Source organism: Sapajus apella, unplaced genomic scaffold, assembly GCF_009761245.1.
Source record: "Sapajus apella isolate SASKATOON/1434 unplaced genomic scaffold, GSC_monkey_1.0 scaffold64, whole genome shotgun sequence".
In the NCBI taxonomy this organism is placed as follows: Eukaryota; Metazoa; Chordata; class Mammalia; order Primates; family Cebidae; genus Sapajus; species Sapajus apella.
In genome coordinates, this window is record NW_022437004.1 from 4,521,445 (window position 1) to 4,543,278 (window position 21,834).

At 39.2% G+C, this 21,834-nt stretch overlaps 1 long non-coding RNA gene across 1 annotated transcript; it reads right to left on the minus strand.

Moving 5' to 3' along the window:
• Positions 1-1,391: 1,391 nt before the first annotated feature.
• LOC116529934 lies at positions 1,392-21,831 on the minus strand. Its single transcript, XR_004259747.1, has 3 exons — positions 21,633-21,831; positions 16,090-16,171; positions 1,392-2,343 (listed from the first exon to the last, which is right to left on the minus strand). It is a non-coding gene; the product is annotated as an uncharacterized LOC116529934 (long non-coding RNA).
• Between the last annotated feature and the right edge of the window lie 3 nt (positions 21,832-21,834).

Here is a 21,834-nt window from a genome sequence, read left to right on the forward strand (position 1 = left end):
TGCTAATGAAGTACCATAAAATATTTGCTTCCCTTTGTGGAGTGGGGCTTCCAATGCCCAACACAAATAGGCAGTCCTTTCTAGGGTGCTAATCCCAACTACGCCCCACCTTGACCACACACTCCCCCGCCTGGCACTTATGTAACTCCTTGGGGGTTTCAGTGAGAAGGAAGAGACAGAGGAAAGCAGAGTAAAAAGAAAAGCCTGGAGGGGTCCCAGACAAGTTCATACTCATTGAGAAAAGAGGACCTAAATAATAGAGTAGGAATGGACTTTGGAGACCATCTAGTTCACTGGTGAGTAAACTTCTTTACATGTGAGCCAATTCAGGAAACATGAAAATGCTTACAGAAGTGGCAGGAATGGATGTTTGCAACTTAATGAACATTTTTTATGCCACATTTCCTCATACCCTATAACTGTCCTCTTTATTCAGGTGGTGGATGGAACATGAAGCATGCATTGCCTCAAAGAAAAACTAACACAACAGGCTGAAGATAATAATTTTCAGCTTATGAATTTCAAAAGACTAGGCCTAGGCTTAACAACATAATATTGTATCAAACTAAGCATTTTACATGCATACTCTTATTTAATCCTCACAATAATCCTAATAGATGGTGTGATAGACAGAATAATGGCCCTCAGAGATATCCATACCTTAATCCCAAAACCTGTGAATATATTACCTTATATGGCAAAAGAAACTTTGCTGATGTGATTAAATTAAGGAGCTCGAGATGGGGAAATTAGCCTGTGTTATCCAAGTTATGTCTGATATAAGGCAAAAGAGTCCTTATAAGGCAGAAGAGCCAGCGTGAGAAAAAGAGATGTAATGACCGATGATGACCTCAGAGTGTGCATGAATGCTCGATTTGAAGATGCTCTGCTACTGGCTTTGGAGGGGGAGGAAGGAATCACAAGCCAAGGAATATGGGTGGCTTCTAGAAGCTGGAAAAGGCAAAGAAACAGATCCTCCTCTAGAGGCTTCAGAAGGAAGACAGTCTTGCCAACACTGAGGACTCTGTGACTTCCGGAACTGTAAGATACATTTGTTTTGTTTTAAGCCACCAGTTTTGTGGTAATTTATTAGAGCAGCAATAGAAAACTGGCTGGGCACCATGGCTCACACCTGTAATTGCAGCACTTTGGAAGACCAAGGCGGGCAGATCACCTGAGGTCAGGAGTTCAAAACCAGCCTGGCTAGTGAAACTCTGTCTCTACTAAACATACAAAAATTAGCTGGGCGTGGCAGCACACACCTGTAGTCCCAGCTACTTGGGAGGCTGAGGCAGGAGAATCACTTGAGCCCAGGTGCAGTGGAGGCTGCAGCGAGCTAAGCTCGTTGCACGGTACTCCAGCCTGGGCAACAGAGCCAGACTCCATTTCAAAAAAAAAAAACAAACAAAAACTAATACAGGTGGGTGCTATTATTAACCCCATTTTACATATGATGAAACTGAGGCACACTATATTATGCAGCTTTGCTATTGTCACAGGACATAAGAGTGGCAGCCTGAGTGATTACCCCCTACACTGCATTGCTCTGTCACATAAAACAAGAGATACAAAGGAATGAGTATGAAGGTTACTCTGGGGCGAAGAGGAGGAAAAGTCAGAAGCAAAGAGTTCTAGATGCAAATGGAGTCTGAGAAGAGGATCCAACAACCCCTCTTCCAACGCCAAGAAATAGGAAGGGGAGGGAGGGAACAGGAGAAATCTAAGGCAAATAGGTTCAGGGATTTAGGAGCAACGTGTGCCTATCTCAACATGTGCCTATGGTCTCCTTTCTCAAGGAGAAAGCAGTTGGTGACAGACCCTCTGGGGGCAGAAGCAGCTGCATAGTGTCTAGATTAGTGACCATGAGAGAGGTTTACTGAGTTTCCCTGTACTCCAAGGTGTCAGGGGAAGCTGCATATTTTCTTTTTGTACCCATAAGTGACATAGTTGTGGAAACAAAGAGCTATTGGACCCAAAGAGACCCTGTGGATGGGAACGAAGAATGACTCATAGGATCTTGCCTGGGCTGCTGGCCAAGGGCAGAATGGGAGGCTGCACCTCTTGGTGAATGCCAACCTGTGTAAACAATAAGCAAAAACCAGATGCTACCATCTGTACATGTGCACACAGAAAGGCACATCTTGACAAGTCAGCAAATCTTGGTTCTGTGACCTTAGATATAACCTTATGGAAGAGGTAAAATTATTGAGAAGTGAATGGATTGGCAGGGAAGACCCTGAATAACCAGATGTTAATTGAAAAGTCACTTGATTTGTAAACCTTCGGTTGCTCCTCATTGATCAAGTCCAAATCTTTCATTCTAAAGACTGAAGAAACTGAGACCTACCATTTTAAGTACCTTTAGAGTACAACCCTCAACAATTTTTAAATTATAGGATAGGGAATTAAGACCATGTCTTCTGATGCCACAGTGCTTTCTATTTCCTCCCTGGCCTTCTCACTCACTTACTCAATATTTGTTGAGAGACTACTGGTATCAAGTATTGGGAATTAAAAGGGGAATTCTGGCCGGGTGCTGTGATTCACACCTGCAATCCCAGCACTTTGGGAGGCTGAGGTGGGTGGATCACCTGAGGTCAGGAGTTTGAGACAAATCTGGCCAATATGGTGAAACCCCATCTCTACTAAAAATATAAAAATTAGTCAGACGTGGTGACACATGCCTGTAATCTCAGCTACTCGGGAGGCTGAAGCAGAAGAATCGCTTGAACTCCAGAGGCAGAGGTGGAAGTGAGCGAACTGGGATCACACAACTGCACTCCAGCCTGGGCAACAGAGTGAGACTCTGTCTCAACAAAATAATAATAATAATAATAATAATAATAACAGTAATAAAAGGATAATTCCTTCTTGGAGCGTCCACTCCTTTACCTTGGGGGTCTCCATGACTAAATATGATCCATTTGATCCTGAGAGCTGTTGCTACTACTGAGTAAACACAATCAACAAAGATGGGTCCCCAGCAGCACCCTCATTGCCCTCATAACTTGCACAGTACTTTCTTGAAGAGCATGGGTGGTCCCTTCAAGTCTGACCTACCCTCCTTACAAGCTGTTACCCTTAGCAGGTAGCCTCTGGCTTCTCTTCACAGCTTTTCATTTATAAATAATTATTTTCTTTTGAAAAAACATCGTTTACATGGTTTTAATGTAGGAGTAACTCTCACTCATTATAAGTTTAGAAAATGAAGATAATAATTTTTTTAAATTATCAATAATCTCATTACTATTAATAGAAATAACCACTATTAATAGTAATATTTTCTTCCTAGCCTTCAATATATACACAACTTCCAATTATTTAAAAATTGGAAATAATATTTAAATAATTTGTTCTAATTTTCACCTATTCTTTTGAATAGAAAAATATGATTATGTGGAACAAGATTCAAAGATGCATACAATCAAAGGTAAATTTTCCTCTCTACTCTATTTTGTGCAACCCAGTTCTCTCTCCAGAAGTAATCCTGTTACATCAGAGAAATAGAAAAAAATTTTTTTTCTATTTTTATGGAACCACAAAAGACCCAGAATAGCCAAAGCTATCCTAAGCAAAAATAACAAAACTAGAGGAATCACATTGTCTGACCTCAAATTATACTACACAGCTACAGTAACAAAAATAACATGGTAATGGCATAAAAACAGACACATAGAACAATCTGGTATGCAGTGGTGACATCATGGCTCACTGCAGCCTCAACCTCCCTGGCTCAAAGCCATTCCTCCTGCCTCAGCCTCTCAAGTAGCTAGGATACAGGCAAACGCCACCACGCTGGGCTAATTTTTGTTTGTTTTTGTAAAGACAGGGTTTTACCATGTTGCCCAGGCTGGTCTCAGACTCCTGGACCCAAACAATCCACCTATCTCTGCCTTCCAAAGTGTTGAGATTATAGGGGTGAACCACCACACTCAGCCACTCTTAAAGATTAATTATTTTGTTCCTATGGGCTGGTCTGTTCAACATACTGATCTCACCAATATGTTACTATTCAAAGACTTTTGCAGAAGAAGATATGTTACATGGACATAAATTATTATTTCTATCACTAAGTAATATAATTACTTATTTTTAAATTTAAAAAGGAAAATATTTTAAGCAATTTATTTTAAATCACAATAGTTCACCTAAATGATCAGACACAGGTGGGAAATTCTTAATATGCTGCCCAACTGGGCTGTCAGTGGACCAGGTAGGCTAAGCCTGCAGATCGTTTGTCTTTAACACTTGAAACAGGTTGGAAAGGGCAGAAATAGACAAGCATTAGCGTAAAGTTACCCCTCCTGTATGGTTGACTTGAGATGTGAACATGGGTTTTCTAATTTCAAGCTAAGGCTTTTCCCACTTCTTTCAAGATGTCAGATGTTGTGATATAATAAAAAGAGCACTGTACCTGATAGCTATATGATATTAGGCAAGACCCATAATCCTTCTGAATTGTTGTAAATATACATTTTGTAAATCTATTTTATTGCTGCCTAATAGGATTATTAGAATATTTCTCTTAAAAAGCTGTATTTAAAAAACAAAGCACAAGCCAGGCATGGTGACTCATGCCTATAATCCCAGCACTTTGGGAGGCTGAGGCAGGTGGATCACCTGAAGTCAGAAGTTAGAGACCAGGCTGGCCAACCTGGTGAGACCTCGTCTCTACTAAAAATACCAAAAGGTAATCATGTGTGGTGGCACATGCCTGTAATCCCAGCTACTTGGGAGGCTAAGTCAGGAGAATCAGTTGAACTTGGGAGTTGGAGGTTGCAGTGAGCCGAGATCAGGCCACTCCACTCCACCAGCCTGGACAACAGAGTAAGACTCTGTCTCAGAAACAAACAAACAAACAAACAAACAAAAAAACACAAATCACAGTGTCTGGTTCATAACTAGGCATAGGTGTTTTCTTGCTTCTTTTTCATACTATCTTCTTCCCTAATTGTCTACATGAAACCTCTTACTATCAATCATACCAAGTAGTTTTTTATCACTTGACTGCTTTACTCATTTCTTTTTTCTTTTTGTTGAGATTTCACTTCAGCTCCCACTCATCAGGTATAATCTGCTAAAATTTTTTTAACGTACTCAGGTTTTTATGCTCTATACATTGAAATGGAGAGGAAGAAATGGGACAAGAACTGTAGTGGGCTGAATGGCACCCAAAAAAGATATGTCCAGGCCTTAACACCTACAACTTGTAAAAATTTCCTTATTTGTAAAAAGGGTCTCTGCAGATGTAACTAAGCCAAGTATATCAAATAAGATCATTCTGAATTGTCTGAGTGGGCCCTAAATCCAATGACAAATGTCTTTATAAGAAACACACAGAGTAGAGACAGTGAGAGAAAAGGAGGGGCCACATGAAAATGGAGGCAGAGATTGGAGTTATGCTGCCACAAGGCAAGAAATACCTGGAGCCCCCAGAAGCTGTGGAATAGGCAAGAAGGTATTCCCCCTAGAATCTTCAAAAGGAGCACAGTTCTGCCAACACCTTGATATCAGGCCTCTGGCCTCTAGAACTATGAGAAAATACATTTCTATTGTTGTAATCCACCTAATTTGTGGTCATTTGTTACGGAAGCCACAGGAAACTAATATAGAAGCTAACATTTATTGGATCCTAGCACGCTTCTAGGAGCTTCAAACATGTTGGCTCATTTAGACCTCAGAAGCACCTGGTAAGGTAGGATTTAGATGCCTATTTTTAGATGAGAAACCTACTGTCATTTGGTTAATGAGTGGTAGAGCTGAGATTAAAACTAAATTAGTTTGATTATAAAGCTCATAGGAGCTATCTACTGTAATATGCTACTTGCCAAATAAATTATGTTTTTTTTTTGTTGTTGTTGTTTGTTTGAGACAGAGTCTTGCTCTGTCACCCAGGCTGGAGTCCAGTGGCACAATCTCAGCTCACTGCAACCTCTGCCTCCTAGGTTCAAGTGATTCCACTGCCTCGGCCTCCCAAGTAGCTGGGATTACACACATGCATCACCGTGCCCGGATAATTTTTGTATTTTTAGTAGAGATGGGGTATCATCATTTTGGCCAGGCTGGTTTTAAACTCCTAACCTCAGGTGATCCACCTGCCTCAACATACCAAAGTGCTGGGATTACAGGCAAGAGCCACCATGCCTGGCCAAACTATGGCTCTTTATAGAGATTGTGACATTGAAACAAACTCAAGGGATCTTCTTTTACCCATAAAGGTAAAATAATTTCACCATATAAATGCTCAATAATATTTACTGTCTGCTTGATATGGTCAGGAGGGTTTAAATAGTGGTTTAGTCTATTTTCTGTTGCTATAACAGAATGGTACAGACTGGATAATTTATAAAGAAAGGTTTATTTAGCTCATGGTTCTAGAGGCTGGGCTGATATCTGGTGATGGCCTTTCTGTACATCACATGGCAGATAGGCAGAAGGGCAAGACAGCACATGTGAGGGAGAGCCCCCTTTTATAACAAAGCCATTACTATGATAACCAACCTACTTCCATAATAGCATTAATCCATTTATGAAGGTGACACCCCCATGACCTAATCATGTCTTAAAGGCCCCACCTCTTAATACTGTTACAGTGGCAATTAGATTTCAAGATAAGTTTTGAAGAGGACATTCAAACCACAGCAAATAGGAAAAAAATAGCAATATCCCTAACAAGTATACCATGGAGTGCTATATTTCAATACTGGTATTTACATTTCTTTTTGGTCTTTATCTTTTCTTGTAGATGACTTTAGTCTTTTGTGTTTTCCTTTAGTAATCTATTCAATAAATATCTTTTTGAGTATCTATCATATGCCAAGTATTGTGCTAGATGACAATGAAAAATGAACATGATATTATTCCCTTCTTCAAGTTACTCCAAAAGTGAAATTAGTTACAACCTATGGGCAGTATAGGATAGGCAGTTAAAATACTTTTATCAGTGAGGCAAAATTGCTAAAACTTATATATCTTCTTTTCTATACTGCCACTCAAACACTAAAAACTCCCCACATTCATGTCAAACATAAATCTCTGTAAACTCAATTTTATACAATATGCTTGAGACAAGTTGGCAGTATGACATAAGTACATGTAGTTAATCATGACAACAATATGGAGAATGGATAAGAGTCAATACAGACCCATAGAACTTCTACATTTTTTCACAGTTTAGGATAGCTCAGATTATTGTGTGAATTCTCCAAACCTGGGAACAAGAGGCTCTGCAAAGAGTATCTAATTAAGCAAGGTGACCAGTGTCAAAAGACTAAACATCTCTATTACTTAAACCAGTTAAACATCACTGGTATTGAACACTTCTTGTGCCTGTTGGGAGATTGTTCTCTATTGATATCTCACATTTATGCATGTCTTATGAGTAGCTTTGGTTCCAGACTATCTTTTCCAAGATGTTTGCATAGAAGACAGCTTTGGAAAAATAAGATAATATATATCTCTGGCTCAGAGAATAGATTTGCTTGCTAGCCAGTTGTCTTAGTCTGCTTGCGCTGCTATAACAGAATGCCACAATCTAGGTAACTTATAAGGAACTGAATTTTTTCTTAGTTCTAGAAGCTGAAAGTTTACAATCGAGACACAATCTTAGATGTCTGGTGAGGGCTTCATCTTCCAGAGAGGACGGATGCAGTGTTTTCACATGACATAATGTGGAAGGGTAAAAGGAGCAAGCTCTCTAATCAGACCCTTTTCTTAGAGTACCTAATCCCATTCATGAGAGAGGAGCCCTCATGACCTAATCACCTCTTAATGGCCTCACCACCTAATAATACCACATTGGCAAAACCTGAATTTCGTAGGGGACACATTTAAACCATAGCACCGGTAAAATAAAGGCCAAGTTTATACCAGGGAAAGGGTTAGGCAGGTTTGCTTGGGGCCATCATACAAAAGGTTGAGGATAAGCCTGGAATATTTCAGGTATTTCTCACACTGTATGCGCCACATCCACTTGGACTCCCCTCTATGTTACCCTGTTGGAAGTAGGAGGAAAGAGGTGCTAACATGAACATGAAATTCAGGCTGCCTGCTGTATCATATGTAATGAAGTCCTTTGCCTGATTCAGCAGTTTCATGTCTTCTGCCAGTGCCCATGAAACTGTGACAGGCAAACTTCTTAGTTTGCAAGTAGGGTAAAATTCAAACCCTACCAGCCAGACCTCTCACTTCAGCCACTGCTGCTGCAACTTGTTTCCTGTAGACCTCAACTAAGTTTGTGCAGAAGTGACTGGATAGTATTCTTGCCTCAACCTGTGAAGTGTCCCTCTAGTTGTCTGCCCTGCAGAACCTCTGGCACCCCTGTGTGGCATACCCACAGGAACCCACTCAGTATTCTGGCAAGGGGGAGGGAGTTGACCCAGGAGGGACAGAAACTAATGGTTAAATATTTGCTTCCCCTTTTAAATGGACATGAAAAATTCAACAACACATTTCAAAAGCTTCCTCACAAGATGCTGCAGGATTGTGTGCCAGCCATCCACAGGAGTGGCTAACCCTTTAATATTTAATACGTACTCATCTTGGCTTCTCCTCTTTCCTGTTTTGTATGCCTGCTCCCTGGAATCACATTGTTAAATAAATCTTGCTGGCCTTCAGGGAACCCAGACAGACACTATCTTATACATCCTAACTTTAGCAATTCATATTTTAGTGTAAGTTCACGTTCTGAATGTTTGAAGAGTTATTACTGCATCAGTGCTGGATGTCCCAAAACTGAATAGCATCGAAAGTCTGTGATGCTGAGTTTTGACAGGATCCCAAAACTTTTCAGGTGCTTTAAGAAGAATGTTTAGTCCCTATATTACAGGAGGTTCTTGTATTGTTATAAAGAAAATAAGTTTAATTGGCTCTTGGTTCTGCAGGCTGTGCAAACATGGTGCCAGCATCTGCTCAGCTTCTGGGGAGGCCTCCGGGAGCTTTTACTCATGGTGCAAGGAGAAGCAGGAGCAGGCATGCCACATAGCAACAACAGGAGCAAGAGAGAGCCAGAGGGAGGATGCCGTACACTTGTAAATAGACAGATCTCTTGAGAACTCACTATCACGAGGACAGCACTCAGGATATTATGTTAAACCATTCATAAGAAATCCACTCCCATGATCCAGTCACCTCCCCTGGGGCCCCACCTCCAACATTGGGGATTACAATTCTACATGACACAATAGAGGGGACAACATCCATAGTATATCGGTCCCTATTATCAGTCCTATATTAATTTATTTCATAGGATTTCTTAACCTCATACTGAAAACGATGAAATATAAAATCATAACCACAAAGTGGCATGAAAGAGGGAAGTGAGCATATCATGTGATCACAGATGTTTCTAAAACTGTCTACTAAAGGTTTACAAGAAAGAAAAGAAATTTTGGAATGCATGTTGTTAGACCAATTTTATGATAAAGTGCTCAATTTATTAAAGCAAAATGTAAAGTTTAAGAGAACTTATCCTTCACTTTTAATATTCATGGTGACTACTCATGAGTGAACTACAGAGAAAATGTGTTAGAAAGAACTCATTGGCCAGGGGTCTTGCTACAAGGAACTATCTTGTAAAGTCAACTTGCCTTGACAAGTTCCAGATGTGCTTCATACCAGAAATATTGAAATACAGGAACCTAGTATAGATCATAGGGATGTGATTTCTTGCTATATAGAAGATGAGTATTCAAATAATACTCATCTAAACATGGGATCTAAAAATTGAATATAATTTTGTCTGTTTACAGTATCTAAAAATAATTTTGTTTTTAAATTTCATTTTGTATTGGTAAGACTGCTATTTATTTGGGATGATATGCTTTATACATCACATGCTAGAAGATACCGTTCATTCTCATTCCTGAGCCTGTTTTACCTTATCTTTTATTTTTTGGTAGCCACACTCAGCCCCTTTGTTAGCTATGCGATGGTTGGAAGAAACAGTGGCTATATGTACATATATATATATATACATATACATATATATATATATATATTTGAAATGGAGTCTCATTCTGTCACTCAGGCTGCAATGCAAACTTGCCTCCCAGGTTCAAGCAATTCCCAGGCCTCAGCCTCCCCAGTAGCTGGGATTACAGGAGCTCACCACCATGCCCAGCTAATTTTTGTATTTTTAGTAGAGACAGAGTTTTGCCATTTTGGCCACCCTGGTCTCCAACTCCTGACCGCCAGTGATCCACCCGCTTCAGGATCCCAAAATGCTGACATTACAAATGTGAACCACCACACTCGGCCACCTATACAGTCTTAAAACATACAGCTCACAGCCTTCAGGGTGCCTAGAAGACAAGAGATTTTCTTAGCTCCCTATAACATATTCTCTGAGATCACAGTTACTCTTTTTGAGCGATGACCAAAAGAGGATATTTCTAGGCAGTGAGGATATAGCCCTAGTATTGTAATACCCAGAGGACCTGCCATCTTTCTAAAGAGGTGTCATAATTTGGAGCTCTACATTTTGAGACATTTGTGCTACTCTAGCATTTTCATGTGGCTAGCAAGAGAAGAATGTGCAAGAAAACAAGTATCAACATAGAATTTGAACTACTCAGAAGGACTAGAATCATTGCTATTGAAGGATGTTGAAGAATTTTATTGACTTCACTACAACCCATTTCCAGCTACACAAGCGGCAGCAAGAAAAGACTGTGTGTGTCTTTCCCTTCACTTCAATAGAGGTACTGAGTATTGCTGGCCTCTCCTCCCTCCTCAAGTCCAAGTTAAATGCCAGTCACAGTCCATCCATAGTCATGCTGTTAACAAAGACTTCAGCATAGAGACTCATACAATATTTCTTCCATCTCTGCCTCATGGAGGATCATGAGATAAGTATATTTTTCACAAGGAAAGAGAAAACTAATGCTCTTTTGTCAAGAAGAAGAAACTCATTAGAAAACACTAGTCACAATTCTTAGCTGTCGTAATTAACAAATACTAAGTAAACATTGCGTGCTTTCTTTCTCCATATTAAACAACTGATGTATTGTATGGTAAAAATTTCTTCTGCATGCTTTAGTGACATTTGGTTTATCTGCATGTTGACTTCACAATGCAAGCTGCAATTACGATGCTCAGGAGTTGGCAAACTTTTCCCATAAAGGGCCAGCTAGTAAATATTTTCAATTTTGCGGGCCACACATCACTGTGACAGCTACTCAACTCACCTCTGCCATTGTAGAGTGAAAGCAGCCATAGACAATATTAAACAAATGAATATGGCTGTGTTCCAATAAAATTTTATTTATGAACACTAAAATTTGACTTTTATATAACTTTCATGTGTCCCAAATATTCTTTTACACATTTTTTTCAGTAACTTAGAAGTGTAAAATCCATTCTTAGCTTGTAGTGTGTACAAACACAGGTGGCAGGCTGGATTTGTCCCACAGGAAATTTGGTCTATTGTTCTCAGGCCCCTGTGATGCTCCAATCTCAAACTTACGGGAGGTTGTTTATCACTGTGTTTAAAGCTTCAAAGTTAATTGTACCTATGCCTCCATTCAAATTTATTTTAGGGCCAGGAATGGTGGGTAACAGGTATCAGGCTGGATTTGTTCCACAGGGGCATGGTAGTCCCAGATACTCAGGAGGCTAAGGCAGGAGAATCACTTAACCTGGGAGGCAGAGGTTGTAGTGAGCCGAGATAGCACCACTGCACTCCAGCCTGGGTGACAGAGCAAGACTCCGTCTCAAAAAATAAAATTAAATAAATAAACAAATATATGTATTTATTTTAGTATTTTAGAGAAGGGGCAGTGATACATGGCCTAACAGGGAAATTCTTCTTTGGAATAAAATTTTGTATTTAAAACATAAAACTGAGAAGATAATCGTTCTAAATCAAAAAACCACTAGCACTAAACCCAAATCAATATTGCTGTATTAAATTATATCTTAGTAAATTGTCTTAAATAATGGACATTCACATCTTTATGTTTTTAAAAAATAAAAGGAGGCTAATTACAATCTTATTCTGTAATTTTAAAACACATAAGAATATGAAAAGTTTTTTTCTTTTTTTTTTTTTAATAATTATTATTATTTTTTTAAGACAGGTTTTCACCATGTTGGTCAGGCTGGTCTTGAACTCTTGACCTTAGGTGATCCACCCACCTTGGCCTCCAAAGTGCTTGGATTACAGGCATGAGCCACCACACCCGGCCCAAGAATATGAAAAGCTTTATACAGTACTGATATATCATTTTTAAAATGTGCTCTTAAGCATATTTCTTTTCCTGTAAAAAGGCACCAACACAAAGGGCATGAACTTGAAATTTCTAGGGATTTTTCAAAATCTTAAATAATCTTTAAAGATAATGAACAATTGGAAGTCAAGCCATTATGATTTCATCATAGTGGGTATTTTTCCCATTCATAGCTGAACTGAAATAATCAGCACATTTCAGAGTTTCAGTCCCTGGAGGTGAAACTTGACATATCACAGTACTTGCTCCTTGACCTTCCAGTCCTAATAGTATTTTACTATATATTGGAGCCCTGGGAATGTACAGAAATCTCAATTTTCATAAGTTTCCATTTAATTTTTAAAATATGAATTTGGTCCTGTGAGTCTCTCTGAATTTTAGTAACAATAACAGGATTTTTTTTCCTCAGAGTGTTTGAAATCTGTATGTTTTAGGAGGAAAATATATGTTATTTGTTTCCTTTGTATGCTGCAGTTATCTTCAGGTGCAACATATTTATTTCATACCGTAAATACTTTTTCTCCCTTGGTAGATTTGCAGGTATTTTTTACAAAGCTTCCCATTTTTCATGTTTTTAGTTTTTGAAGTTGGGTTGCAACTATACACAGGTACCACAAAAAAAGGATAAATGAATATATATACAAGAACACTAGATAAATAATTATTACACTAAACTGCTTGGCTTCCTTTTTTAAAAAAATAATGTTTTTAATCTACTCCTGAGAGATTTGTATCTCTTTATGCTACAAGACAATAGGATAAAAATTAGTATTTTCTTTTCAATAATGGAGCATGAAGTTACCTGTACTTGAAAATGGAACTTCAAATTGAAGTCAGCCTGAGCAATTTATTTGCTAGCCAAATTTAAAAAGCTTAAAAAAATATATAGTTAAGGTCTCCTGGAAAACTGGATATCCACATGAAAAAGAATAAAGTTGGACCTTTACCTAACACCATCTACAAAAATTAACTCGAAATAGATCAAAGATCTAAACAAAGAGCTAAAACTATAAAACTCTTCGAAGAAAATAAAGGGCCAAAGTTTCTCAACATTAGATTTGACAATAATTTCTTGAATGTGACACCAAAAGCACAGACAACAAAAGAAAAAATAGACAAACTGTATTTTATGAAAATGTAAAGCTTTTGGGCTTGTTTGGGAGTACAAACAAAACAAAATCTTTGTGCATCAAAAGACACTATAGCTGGGCACGGTGGCTCACGCCTGTAATCCCAGCACTTTGGGAGGCCGAGGCGGGTGGATCATGAGGTCAAGAGATCGAGACCATCCTGGTCAACATAGTGAAACCCCGTCTCTACTAAAAATACAAAAAATCAGCTGGGCATGGTGGCTCGTGCCTGTAATCCCAGCTACTCAGGAGGCTGAGGCAGGAGAATTGCCTGAACCCAGGAGGCAGAGGTTGCAGTGAGCCGAGATCGCGCCATTGCACTCCAGCCTGGGCAACAAGAGTGAAACTCCGTCTCAAAAAAAAAAAAGACACTATAAACAAAGTAAAAAGTCAACCCACACAATAGGAGAAAATATTGGCAAGTTATACATCTGATAAGGGATTAATACCCTGCATATGAGAACTGCTAAAATTCAACAATTTTTAAAAAATTCAAAAAATTGGCGAAGGGCTTGAATATACTTTTCTCCATAGAAGATATACAAATGGCCACAAACACATGAAAAGATGCTCAACATCAGTAATTCCTAGGGAAATGCAAATTGTTACCACAGTGAGATTCCACCTCACACCCATTAGGATGGCCACTGTTAAAAAAAAAAAAAAGGTGTTGGCAAAAATGTGGGGAAATTAGAACTCTGTGCACTGTTGGTAGAAATATAAAATGGTGCAGCTGCTGTGGAAAACAGTATGGTAGTTCATCAAAATTAAAAAATAGAACTACCATAGGATCTAGCAATTCCACTGCTAGGTACATACTCAAAAGAACTGAAAGGGTCTCAAAGAGATATTTGTATACCCATGTTTATAGCAGCATTATTTAGCATAGCTAAAACATGGAAAAAACCCAACTCTTTATTGACAGACAAATGGATAAGCAAAATGTGACAGTCGTCCTTTGGTGTCCATGAGGGACTGATTACCAGACTCCCCACAAATACCCAAATCCACATATGCTCAAGTCCCTTATATAAAATGGTGTAGTATTTTCACATAATCTATTCAATCCTCCCATATATTTTAAATCATCTCTAGATTACTTATAATACCTAATGCAATGTAAATGCTATGTAAATAGTTGTTATATTGTATTGTTTAGGGAATCATGGTAAGGAAAAACATCTGTATATGTTCAGTCCAGATGCAACCATCTATTTTTCCCCCTGAATATTTTCAATTTTAGTTGGTTGAATCCACAGATATTAAACCCACAGATACAGAGGTTGTATATTCACACATAGCATCTGAATACAATGAAATATTATGTAACCTTAAACAGGAAGGAAATTCTGACATATGCTGCAACACAGATGAACCTTGAGGATATTATGCTAAGTGAAATGCGCCCATCACAAAATGACAAATGTGTATGAGTCTGCCTGAGTTCCTTAGTAGTCAAATCCATAGAGACAAAAAGTAGAATGGTAGTTGCCAGGGTCTGGGGAACTAGGGAATGAAGTTATTGTTCAATGGGTATAGAGTTTCAGTTTTACAAGGTAGAAAGAGATCTAGAGATGGATGGCGGTAATGGTTGTACAACTATTTGTCTTAAATAATGGACATTCACATCTTTATGTTTTCAAAAATAAAAGCTGGCTAATTATAATCTTATTCTGTAATTTTAAAACACATAAGAATATGAAAAATTTTATACAGTATTGATATATCATTTTAAAAATGTGTTCTTAAGCATATTTTTTTTCCAGCAAAAAGGCACCAATCTGAAGGGCCTGAACTTGAAACTTCTAGGGATTTTTCAAAATCTTAAATCATCTTAAATCACCACTGAATTGTACACTTAAAGATGGTTAAGATGGTAAACTGTATGTTATGTGTATTTTACCACAATAAAAAAAGGAAAAAAATAGTGGAGGTCTAATCCAAATGAAGACCTTTGTGTTCAGAGATTCCAATTTCACTTCTGCCACTTACTGGCTGGTTGTCATCAGTAATTTACTTAGTCTTTTTTTTTTTTTTTTTTTTTTTTGAGACAGGGTTGCTCTGTCTCCCAGGCTGGAGTGCAGTGGCCTTATCTTGGCTCACTGCAGACTTGACCTCTCAGGCTCAGGTGATCCTCTCAACTCAGCCTCCCAAGTAGCTGGGACTGGAGGCACACACCACCACGCCCAGCTAATTTTACTGTTTTTAGTAGAGATGAAGTTTTACCCTGTTGCCCAGGCTCAACAATCCACCCACCTCAGCCTGCCATAAGTGCTGGGATTACAGGCGTGAGCTACTGTGCCTGGCCAGTCTTTTCTAAAGCTAATTTTCATGATCTATAAAATACGTCCAATGAAGAATTAATAAGATAATACATAAAAATATCTCACTACAGTGCCCAACTCAATGCCTATGGCAGTGTGCATTAAATGCATCCCCTTCTCTTACAATCATTACGTCAATAATTCAAATATACATCAAATGGTATTGAGAAGGAGTTACGGAGGTTTTCCCTTTTAGCACTGCTATCGAACTTTTCTCATTTTTGTTGGGGATGCTTGGATGAGAGGGAAGCCCTCCAGTTTGGTTGCTAGAATTTATGTCCCTCAACACCAGTACAGTACTATGTTCTTTTACCTCATTCAGTGTCCATTTGGCTCATTAAGTGGCCAAAAGTGTCCATTTCCCTCATTATTCCAATATAGGCCTAAACTTAGATATTATGTACTTACCTCAATTCCAGCTGTACCCTGAGGAAAGGGGTGGAGGGCAGAATGGCTTATCCCAATTCCCTCTCAATAATTCACCAGGTTCCTATAAACAAACAGACCTATTTATTAGAGGAGCAGTGGGTCACAAAGAAAGTAGTGTCACCAGCTGCCTAGCTCTTGTTGTGAGCCCATACCTTGTGTGCAGGAAGTATCTATTCTATTTATTCATACTCTCCCACTGTTGGCCCCAAAGCGGAATACTCTTTTGGGTGTTTTTCCAAGAAGAGGTGTGTCTCGAGGCAAGAGCTATGTTGCTGACCGTTCTTGGACCATGACTTTGACTGCTGCTATCATCTTTGGGGGAAGCCAAAAATGGCAGACTCAAGTCTCAATCCATCATCCAGACATGTAGGATATGCATGGAAGCCCTTCTATGTTTAGAGCTCAGGCTATCCCTTCCCTAACCCCTCATCCAACAGGGACCCAGTGCTCACTAATCCACCTCCTCCAAAAAAAAGCTACATCAGAGGGAAAGGGATGTATTTTCATTGGTTAATTTGTTCCTATGATCCACTTGTTAGAATCACTGACCTGGTTATTATTATTTCAATTGCTTTCCTTTGTAAAAGAGACCACATTTGGTAATGCTAGAAGCAACATTCTTGTCAATCAGCAATGATGAGACCAGGATTGCTACTTTTGCTTTCTTGTAACCTTTGTACTTCATAATCAAACTAGGTGCTTAGTCGCTTTTCATCATCTCTTAAGGAGAAATAAACACAGAATAGAAATGTCCTATATGCAGCATAAGGCCTCATGAAGAGAAGACTAAAAAAATTGAAGCTTTTCCAAAAGAGACCATTTCAGGTCATCTATTTTAAGTTCTTTCTCACTCTTGCTCTCTCTTTTTATATTTGTATAAATTTAAGGGGTACAAGTGCAGTGTTTTTACATGATATATTGCATAGTGGTAAAGTCTGGACTTTTAGTGTATCCAGGACCCATACAATGTATATTGTACCCATTAAGAAATTTGTCATCCTCACACCCCTCCCACCCTCCCGTTCTCCTGACTCTTCAGTGTGTATCATTTCACACTTTATGTCCATGTGTACAGATTATTTAGCTCCCACTTACAAGTGAGAATATGTCACTCTCCATCTCTAAACATTTATTAAGTCACTCAGCATATAGCCTCTTCCTCCTAGTTTATTTTTGAATGAAAAATAAATTCAACTGTTAGGTGTTTTCCATAAGTTCTCCCAGAAGCTTTAAATGTTATTTGGTTTGTGTCACAATCCTGTAAGGCAGTTGTTTTCCGTCCTACATTATTAATTGAGAAATCGAACTTTGATGAATATATGGACCTTTGTGTATTTCTAATTGTCTCACTGTTTCATTGTAGTTTCAGAATTGATTCATTGTAGTTTCAGAATTGATTCATAGCCTTTTGATTTTAAATAATTTGCAATTTTATTTTTGAAATAAAAATTTTCCCCATTAAATTCTAAGTGTTTTGTCCTGGTATACTTTATAATGACTGGCTAGAATTTCATTTTACAACCTGGGAATTTCTTCATCTACCAGGACATTGCCCTAAGAAATAATTTCTGCTCAGTTTCAAAAGCTGTTTTTGCTTAATCTTTTTTTTTTTTTTTTAAGACAAAGTCTTGCTTTGTCACCCAGGCTACAGTGCAGTGGTGCCATCACAGCTCGCTGTGGCCTTCACCCACAAGGCTCAAGGGATCCTCCCACCTCAGCCTCCCAATTAGCTGGGACTACAGGTGTGTGCCACCATGAGCTAATCCTTTTTTTTTTTTTTTTTTTTGGGTATTTTTTTTTTGTAGAGACAGTGTTTCACCATGTTGCCCAAGCTGGTCTCATACTCCTGGACTCAAGTGATCTGCCCGCCTCAGCCTCCCAAAGTGCTGGGATTACAGGTGTGAGCCACCATGCCTGGCCTGCTTTATTTCTCTCCTAGGCTAATACATTCCTCAAAGACAAGAGGCTCTAAGAGAGTGTGTCAGCTGTTTACATACATAATAGTGGGGAGGGGAATGAGACTTCCAGTAACTTTTCCTTTGTCATTTCTTTCTTTTTTTCTTTTCTTTCTCTTTCTCTGTGTGTGTGTGTGTCCTTTAGTAGGGACCTTCATGGAGAGAAGAGCAGAATTGTAAGTTGTTCTGGGAACTTATTCTGAGTTGACTGTACAACTGACCAGAGACTCCCCATTTCTCCCACAGTAAGAAGTTGCATGCACCCAACTCAAATTTCCACAGGCCCCAAGGTCTCCAGTAGCTGGACACCTGGTTTTCCCAGACAACTCTTATAATCACTTGGCTTCTAAATGCAGATTACCTGGTGCCTAAGCAGTTTAAAGTCCACTAACAAGATAGTTCTCATGCGCTCCCTCTAGGAAAGAAGGGCACTTAGGAGGGCAGGATCCCTTTGCAACAGCATAGATCCACAATTTCACTGGCACAAACAGTTCCTTGGCTTCTCTTGCTAACTCTGAGTTAGTAACTTTTTCCAGTCTATAATGGGCCAGCCATGAGTTAGGGAAGGGACAGATTCTGGGCTAGACTATTTAAAGAAAATTTCACTGACTTTGGAAGACAAAGAGATAGAAGCAAAAGATAAAAACAAGAAAAACACACACACACACACACACACACAAATGCAGCTCAAACAGACCTGGAGGCAGAATGAACATGTTAGGAAGGAAAAATGGTAACAGCACTGGTCTAAGACTAAAGACAACTTTGTGTATGTAGTTATCAAAATCTCTAAATAATTTTTAATCAACAATCTACCTCCAATCTGCTTACAGGAGACATAAGTGCAACCAACCATTTAAAACCTAATTTCTAGCTGAGCATGGTGGCATAAATCTGTAATCCTTGCTACTTGGGAGGCTATAGCAGGAGAATCACTTGAGCCCAGGAGTTTGAGGCTGCAGTGATTCATGATAATGCCACTGCATTGTAGCCTGGGCAACAGAGCGAGACCCTGTTTCTACTAAGTAAATACATAAATGAATAAAACCTAACTTCTCGTTGTACATTAATTCCATAGCTATTTATTAAATCCATACTATGTGAACAGTCATGTGCTAGGTATTAGGGATAGGATTAAAGAGAAAGGGGGGAAAAATACCTACTATAAATTAACTAACACAAGCTAACAATGTCCAGACCTACGGGACCAAGCACTTTACATGTCTTATGTCACTTTATCTAATTTAATCACTATAGCAAAACCAAGCAAGTATTTTGTCCATTTTACATTTTTGAAATAAAGGGACTGAGTGTCAAAGATATTGAATAACTTGCTGAAGTTACACAGCTAGTATAAGGCATATAAACAATTTGATACTATAGCCACCATTTTATTTGTGTCCCCTTCCCCCCAAATAAAGACAAGAAACCAAACTAAGACAAACAAAACTTCAATAGTGGTCTCCATTTGTAGATCTTTTGTTCTTCAATAAATTCTTCAATGGTCTTTCTGTCTCACTCCAAAGCTGCTCTTTCTAAAGGCTCTAATGACTATCTCCGATCAATTCTGTATCCTCACTACATCTGTGAAGCATTTGCTACAGCTGAGCCCCCTCTTCTAACTGTAAAACTTTCTGCTCTTGATTTCTATGACATCGCCTTCTTACCTCACAGACTACTCCTTCTCAGTTTCTTGCTGGTTCTTCCTCTTCCTCTGCTCAACTTTGAAATGTTGGAAGTCATCATAGCCCAGCTCTCTATCTACAATCTTTGCTTAGATAATACCATATAGTCCAAGACTAAGTTTCATCTATAAATTCATAGCTGACAAGTTTATTTTTTCACCCTGAACTATACCCCAGACCAATATATTCATCTGTTTATTTGACATCATCACTTGCATATCAAATAGGTATCTTAGGCTTGATTATTGTTAATGACCTACAGACAGTGACCACCAGAAACACAGCTATAGCTCAGCAACTTGGATTTATTGCTTGTCTCAGTATCTGAGAATGCACCACGGGGAACAATGAGATGTCTCAGGAAGAGGGTGTTAAAAAGGACTTGTTATAGAATTTGGGTGTTAGGAGATTTATGGAAGGGTTCAAGAAAGAGGGACTTTGGCCTGGATTGGAAGCTATAAGGAAGCAAAGATAATTCTATAATTGGGTATTTTAATAAGTATTATGTAGAAGGAAGACTAGACTGAGGCTAAAACTGTAATTGGTAAAGAAGCAGCAGGCATGCCTATTAGCCAGGATAAAGATATTTGATCATTTTTACAGCTTGGACAATGTTTATGTTGTGTCTGTGTTGTTATGATTACATAGTGATCTTACTTTTGTCTTGATCTATCATGGCCACAGAGTGGTCTTGTCTGATGTTCTGTGAAATTGTTTCTGTTCAATAGAAGAATACCAATGCCTAGCTGTGATTGCCAGGCCAGCTCATAGCAACAGCAAGCCAAACTGGTGGTACCAGGCCATCTCCTGGATGTCATGGTATGCTTTTCTCTTTCTCAGTATCTACACTAGAATTCTTGATTTACTCTCTTCCACCTCAATCAAAAACCATTACCTCACAGATTTCCCTTCTACGCGGCACTACCACCGACACATGTGCTCGCCCCAAAACCTAAAATTCACTTTTGATGATGCCCTTTTCTTCATTTTCCACAGCCAATCACCAAACCTCACTGTCTTATTTATTTCTCCTGCCATTGTTCTGGTCCACACTACCATTATCTTCCTCCTAAACATGAAGTGCATCCTATTTTCTCTGCTTCCACTCTTGCCCCTCTACAATCCATTCTCTTCATAAGACATAGATCATGTCACTCTCTTGCTTTAAAAGTTTCAAATAGCTTCCCACTGTACTCAGAATAAAAGCCAAACTTCTTACCCTGGCTTTCAAGGACCTACATGGTCTGGCTTCTGCCTAACTCTCCAACCTCATCTATCTGGGACTATCTTCCCACTCGCTCACTAGGCTTCCCCCACACTGGCCTTCCCTGCCCTCCCCCTGCAACATACCAAGCTCCTGTTTTCTCTCTGCATTTGCCTTGTCCTTTCTTTACCAGGACAATAGTTTCCCTACCAGGTCTTTCTCATCCAGGTCTCTTCGAGAGGCGTTCCCTGACCATCTCATCAAGATACCACCTTCCCAGTCAGTATCACGTCTCTTCATTTTATTTCCTTCAAGTAGTAATCAATACCGGAAAGAATACTGTTCATTAATTCATCCGTTTATTGTCATCGCTTCACTGGAATTCAGTTTCCTACAGGGATGGTGTTTGTCTTGTTCACTATGATCCCAGCCCCTAGAAACCCGCCTACCTCATAGCCAAGGGCTCAGTAAATGGTACACACTGCCTGCTTGCCACTGTGCTAATTTCTACTAATACAGTCACAAACAATCAGCTATTACATTTTTTTGCTTGTTTTTTAACGGGGAAGTAGGGCAGTCAACGAAAAGGAAGTAAAAGCAGAGAGTCAAGAAAGTGCCTTTTATCCATGGCGTGCCCAATGTGTTGTGCGGCCACGGTACATAGGGATGTGTTAGCACCTGAGGTTTTTCCGTCTCTGAGCTAGCTTCTTTCCTGGAAACCGTGTTGGGCCCTTAACCTTACAGTTCACCCAGTTTTTTCAGATCATCCCCGGGCTCCGTTCCGGTAACGGCTCTTCTAGCAGGTCAAGGCAGCGGGAAGAAACTCCACCCCCTTGCGCAAGCGCCTAGTAGCGGAATCGGCGGCGTCGAGGGCTTTAGT